Genomic DNA, 6,000 nt, shown 5'->3' on the forward strand with positions numbered 1-6,000 from the left:
CCGAAAAACAGTTACTGAGAATAATAACCCGTGAATACCAGATTTTAGAAATACCTGATTAGTTATTAAGCGCAAGGTGAAAGAAGCAGAAAGTTTAACAAAAAAAAAATAAATAAATGTGCCATGGTAAACTAATTTTTTCATCATTCTACAGGCAACACTTTGAGGTGTAATTTTCACTTATTATGGAGCAAAAACAAAAAACTCAATTGATTCAATACCCCCCCCCCCCTCCTTTCGTTCTTAACAAGCCAGAGCCACGACACATGATTAGCACCTGAAATTAACACGTCACATGAATCCAAAATTAATATTCCAAGCATTTCCGACTTCTTCGGAATCTGCTACAATTTACGGTCAAGGACGCATTCTTGATAAATAACGACTTTTGTGAAGAAGGAAGCATTTCGAGGACTTTTACAACCAGTTAGTTACTTGTGCTAAAAATAAAATGTTCTGGAATAATATTCACAAGAAAAAAATATATTGTATCTTGAGGTTAAATAAAATGATGGAAAACAATTGAAGTGATATTAACATATTACGTATCAATTAATACCAAATGTATTTATCTATTTACTTAATTATTTTGCAGGGAAGTACAATATAAGGGCAAACGAGCTGATGTGTGCATCACATGACTTCCTTTTACTCCAATTTAATGTCATTTACAAATTATTGTCAATTTTAATGTGATTCAATTGTTTAATCTAAATATCACCATCAGTGACCAAATTGAAACCAAATTTTTAAAAAAAATCGCCAAATTTGGTGCCAAGTTGGCGACAAATCTTGGCACCCAGAAAAAAGCGACATATCGCTAATTGTCCGACAAATTATCACACCACTTGAGTTTATATCGAAATTAACAATGATTCCCCCCCCCCCCAAAAGGGGCAAAAAAAACCCTTAGGAACATCCGAAAGCAACCAAAACAGAAGGTGCACAGCTAGGCCCCACTAGGCGTCTACGTACCAAATTTCAACTCTCTAGGGCATACCGTTTTTGAGTTATGCGAGATACACACATACATACGTACATAGGGACGTCACGAGAAAATTCGTTGTAATTAACTCGGGGGTCGTCAAAATGGATATTTCGGGTGTCTGTAGGTTCTTAGGCATATATCCACGAGTGGTCGGGTCGAGAAAAAAACTCAACATTCATTCGGGGGTGAGAAAAATGGAAATTAAGGCCGATTTTTGAGTGAAAATTTTTTCGCGAATACAATACTTCCTTTTTTTTGTAAAAGGAAGTAAAAAGAGAAACTATACCATTAACATCCATTAATGTCTTCCAGTTGGCTCCAAATTTGGTAAAAAATAGCCGATTCACCAGCGGCGTACACTACGGTAGTTTCGCGATCGAGCCACCGTAGGTGGTAAAGAGGAATTGAACACCGAAACGAGCAAGCCCCCAAATTTATATAGAAAAACTTTCAGATTCAGTCTGAGAAATATCATTGTACTTCGAAAAAAGCTTACCCTCTAGTTTGTGTACTGCTGTTTTTCTTGCATTAGTTTTCTATATTTATTCTTACAATAGAAAGTCGCCCGTCAAGCTGTGACGGGTGAAAATTGCTTCTACATTTGAACGAAACAATTGCCTGTTTGTGGATATTTTGATACATGAAATTTTAACCTCATGTATCAAAATATCCACAAACAGGTAAAAAGCTTACCCTCTAGTTTGTGTACTGCTGTTTTTCTTGCATTAGTTTCTATATTTATTCTTACACTAGAAAGTCGCCCGTCAAGGAGTGACGGGTGAAAATTGCTTCTACATTTGAACGAAACAATCGCATGTTTGAGGATATTTTGACACATGAAATTTCAACCCTAACTCCAGTGGATGAACCCTAAACTGCAGGAGATAGCGTTCATTGTTGACCCCTTATTCGTTTCTTCCCTCTCCTAAAATAACAGTCTTACCAGTAAAACAGTTAAGTGACCGGATCCAGTTCAGCCTCGTCAAAAGAAAGCATTTCCTTGCATGTCAAACATTACCAAAAAATGCCGTGGAGCGAGTTTCATTGTTGATAATGTCAAGAGCGTTACTCGATCATTCGCTATTATATGTAGAAGATTATGGAATTTCAGTTTATGTTTGGCAACATTTTCTGTTCTGATGAAAGGTACTTAAATGAGTTTATGCATCTAGAAATGTTAATGCATTGCCTGGTTGAACCTTAGGTGCTAACTAGAAGGTAAAGGGTGTCCCAAAATTAACGCAAGATTTGAATTTGCCACCATTTTTTCCATAAATTGTTGGCAGCCATGAAAAAAGAACACTTTGACAGTTGAGAGTTTAGGGTTAGTAAAAATGGGGTGTTATTGTACCATACAGCTAGAGAGAGTGAAACATTTCAATTACTGCATAAGGCATTTCCTAGTCGCGTACTCTCTCACTTCGGTCATCAGAATTGGCACCCTAGATCGTGTGATTTAACATTTTTAAATTTCTTCTTATGGGGGTATTTGAATTCAAAGGTCTATGTCAACAAGCCCACAACCACCCGTGCATTACCGTGTTGCGATACCGAGCGCCAATAACAGTAACTGCTTGACCAGCCTCAACTTTCATTATTTTTGAAACAATTGTTCAATAATGAAAGCGCGTTATTGTATCGTATAACACTCCATTTTTGATTACCCTAAACTCTCAGCTGTCAAATTGTTCTTTTTTCAGGGTTGCCAACCATTTATTGCAAAAATGGCGGCAAATTCAAATCTTGCGTTAATTTTGGGACACCCTTTATAACAAATAATGACATTTGAATCGTCCGTGAGACACGGAATTCCAAAATTGTATCCAACATAAAATGGTACTCAACGCACCTTCTACGGCTGAGTAGAAGTTTCAGAATTGTCGCAAGGTACGCAATGTTACATAAACAAATGGATTCTAACAAATAGAAATCAAAAAATTCTGGTCTATACTCAAAATCTATCCGATTCCTTGATAAACAAGAATTAATTTTACCAAAAAAAAGGGAGGACTTTTGCAATATGGATACTTTACATACTAACCAACTCTCATAATATACCAGCAGCTAGGTTGTAATTATGTCGCTCAAAATGTACTTTTTGGACTCGCTTTCTCTCATATCTTAGAGACAGAAAAAAAACGAGCTGATGTGTGCATCACATGACTTCCTTTTACTCCAATTTAATGTCATTTCCCCATTATTGGCAATTTTAATGTGATTCAATTGTTCACTCTCTAAAAATCACCAACAGTGGCTAAATTAAAATCAGATTTAAAAAAAAAAATCACCAAATTTGTCGCCATGTTGGCGACAAAACTGGTGACCAAAAGACTGGCGATATATCGCCAAGTGTCCAACAAATTATAACACCACTTGAGTTTACATCAAAATTAACAATGATTTCTCCTCAAAAAGGGGCAAAAGACCCCCTTAGGGATATCCAAATGCAACTAAAAGGAAAGGTGCACAACTAGGCCCCGCTAGGAGTCTACGTACCAAATTTCAACTTTCTAGGACATACCGTTTTTGAGTTATGCAAGATACATACACACATGCATACGTACATACGGACGTCACGAGAAAATTCGTTGTAATTAACTCGGGTGTCTGTAGGTTCCTAGGCATATATCCACGTGTGGTCGGGTCGAAAAAAAAACGCAACATTCATTCGGGGGTGAGAATATTGGAAATAAAGGCAGATTCTTGAGTGAAATTTTTTTCGCGAATACAATACTTCCTTTTTTGTAAAAGGAAGTAAAAATCAGCCCAACTTAAAACTTATCTCACATGAAGACAAAAAATCTCGAAAGCTTGCAAAATATGGAAATTTTTATTATTTTTTGGAGAAACTTGACAAATCGGCAGCGCTTCCCCGCATTCGCAGAAATAGAAGCATTCGCCGATATGGTCACGGGCATCAGATAGATTGATGGCCACGGCCAAAAGCAGAAATGCTATGTTAGCCAGCTCTTAAGATGCAGCCAGGCTTAGCTGATTGCAGCCATATCCGGCTTAGGTACTACTTGAAGCAAACGCCGATGCGTTATACCTTGACAGTTCAACAACTTGACCATTCCTTGAGATCGAATTTTAACCCATCCCTGGATATCTTCAAATAGGTTTCCAGTTTTCGCTTAAATTTGAATTCCAGACTTTGAAAGAATAGTAACGGTCACTTGCTGAAAAAAAAAATCTTGTTTTTACTTCCTTTTACAAAAAAGGAAGTATTGTAGTTGCAAAAAAATTTTCACTCAAATATCAGCCTTAATTTCCATTTTTCTCACCCCCGAATGGATGTTGAGTTTTTTTTTTCGACCCGATCACACGTGGATTTTGCCTAGGAACGTACAGACACCCGAAATATCCATTTTGACGACCCCCGAGTTAATTAAAACGAATTTTCTCGTGACGTCCGTATGTACGTATGTATGTGCGTGTGTATGTATCTCGCATAACTCAAAAACGGTATGTCCTAGAAAGTTCAAATTTGGTATGTAGACTCCTAGTAGGGTCTAGTTGTGCACCTTCCCTTTTGGTTGCATTCGGATGTTCCTAAGAGGGTCTTTTGCCCCTTTATGGGGGGAAATCATTGTTAATTTCGATGTAAACTCAGGTTGTGTTATAATTTGTCGGACACTTGGCGATATATCGCCAGTCTTTTGGTCGCCAAGTTTTGTCACCAACTTGGCGACACATTTGGCGATTTTTATTTTTTCTAAAAAAATTTGGTTTTAATTTGGCCATTGTTGGTGATATTTAGAGAGTAATTGAATCACATTAAAATTGCCAATAATGGGGAAATGACATTAAACTGGAGTAAAAGGAAGTCATGTGATGTACACATCAGCTCGTTTTTTTTACACTTCTTTAATTATCTTTTGTAGTCAAAACTAGAAAAAAAAAGTAACAAAGCTTGTTTTCTGTATGAGTCACAATGCTTTTCTCTTTTCTTTTTTTTTTTTAATGTGTGTCTATATTTTTCTGTATGTGTATACCTCTATACTTTTCTGAATGTGTGTGTCTATACTTTTCTGGATGTGTGTGTGTCTATACTGTTCTGGATGTGTGTGTGTCTATGACTGTAATATCAGGGGAAGGAAGAAACGAAAAAGGAGTCAACAACGAACGCTACCTACCGGAGTTTATAGTTAATCCACTGGAGTTAAGAGTTAAAATTTCAACTATCAAAATATCGCCAAACAGGCAATGGCTTCGTTCAAATGTAGAAGCAATATTCCTCCTTCATACCTTGACTGGCGACTTTCTAGTATGTAATGGCGGAACTACATGTAGTTTTTCAACAGCTCGATTATGACACCCGTTGCATGATGAGAAAGTTCTTTGAAGAAAGTGAAATGATCTTCAATGCCGTCCTCATCAGCAAGAATAGTGCACTTTTTACTGTTGTTGATTCATCAACTTGAAATTAAAAAAAAAAAATACGGCTACTTGTTGTTTATCAACCATTGCTTTTAATGTCCCCCGCCATGTAGTCGCCTGATAAATTGGGCTCACCTGAAGTGCGCACCAGAGGGGGAGGAAGCTATTCCCCTGACCAAGACCAGCGAAGCAGAAAATTCGCTTCCCCCAGTCGGAGTTTATTTCTGCAAGTACGATGTAATAAAATTTAAAGTATCTGGACTTAATAGTTCGAGCAATATCAAAACACAAAGATTGGAAAACTGACAATTTATGAATGTTGAAAGATTCGTTTGAACAAAAAATAGAGTTATTCTACCGCTGCATTTTTTATTTATCGTTTGCCAAATTTAGCTTATGTCTGTCGTATGAATACCAAATAATAATTTTGAGTTGGAATGACCAAAAAATTAATTATGGCCATAAATGTATCCATAACTAAAATGCATACTTTTAATTGTCTAGTTATAGCCTAGATAAATTACTAATGCATATTTTTGTTCTATTTAGTGTTAATGCATATTAATGCACAAAAACGGTACATTAAAAAATTAATTGCATATTACTGCGTTTCTCATTTACTTTTAGATTGT

This window comes from Uloborus diversus, chromosome 8, assembly GCF_026930045.1.
Source record: "Uloborus diversus isolate 005 chromosome 8, Udiv.v.3.1, whole genome shotgun sequence".
NCBI classification, from domain to species: domain Eukaryota; kingdom Metazoa; phylum Arthropoda; class Arachnida; order Araneae; family Uloboridae; genus Uloborus; species Uloborus diversus.